Here is a 1,118-nt window from a genome sequence, read left to right as displayed (position 1 = left end):
GGCTGGGAAGCCCTGGTTGATATTGGCTGATCTTATTGGCTGCATTTAGTCGCACTTGGGTGATGTCATATTGCTGGTGCCCGGGGTGGGCGTGCCCCAGATTGGCTTCCACCTAGGCCTATATGGCTTGGGTCTGAGCATGCTCAGTTCTGGATTTTCCCATAAATGTCTGATTTCTTTTGAACCCCAGTATTGTGGCATAGACAGCTAATTTATGTTTAGCACAGGCATTAAGGAAGACATCCCATGTTAGTCCCTAATCTAGCAACCTGTCATGTTTATGCTCACGTAGAAGTATGTGTATATTTTAGAAGACACTAGACAAAGCAAAAGGTTTATGAGCCAAAGTAAATTTGTAAGAAATAACAGTAGAGAAAAATTATTTTTTACTCAAATAATTCCATAGGTAATCATTAGGCTATAATATCAGTTAAAAAAAACCACCACCACAACAAAAATACTTTAGTGAAAGAAAGGTAGGAAGCAGACTTCTATTTTCAAATGGTGAACATTTGACTAAATGTTCCTAGACTAAATAGACTAAATAGAAATATGGGACTTCCTGCTCTTGGCTCCCTGGGAGACAATGCAGAAGACACGCCACCTGGACGCAACCAGACCCCGGAAGCCGGAGAAGCCACAGAGAGACCCCTGCCAGTGCTGAGACTCTTACAACGCCACTGGACCCAAAAACTTTCTACCCATTGGCTTGTGATCGTCCTGCATTTGGCTTCATTGCATGTGTGTCGTGAGTCTGGAGAGAACTTTATAGATTGTCATCGGACATGTGGGATAATATCAGACTTATGGCCTGGGACTGGACTGGGTTGGGATGTTTTCTCAATGTTCAATCCTCTTGTATACAAACCTCTTTCTTATACACATATGTGTGTGTCCATGGATGTGTTTCTCTAGTCTACCCAGACTGACATGCCAATATACAACCACTACGCCACCAAGCAGGAAAGATAAATATGGGCACTTATTGCAGGGCAGGCGTCCTACTCCAGCAAAGTTACAGTTTTGGAGATGCACAGGGAAAGTCCTACCCCGTCCTACATACAGGGTCTCTGAATCAGAATCCACTCGATGGCAGTGAGTTTGGTTTAGTTTGGGGT

This window comes from Echinops telfairi, unplaced genomic scaffold, assembly GCF_000313985.2.
Source record: "Echinops telfairi isolate 266 unplaced genomic scaffold, ASM31398v2 ScPeMD7_7468;HRSCAF=8506_0, whole genome shotgun sequence".
Classification (NCBI taxonomy): Eukaryota; Metazoa; Chordata; class Mammalia; order Afrosoricida; family Tenrecidae; genus Echinops; species Echinops telfairi.
This window is presented reverse-complemented; position numbering follows the sequence as displayed.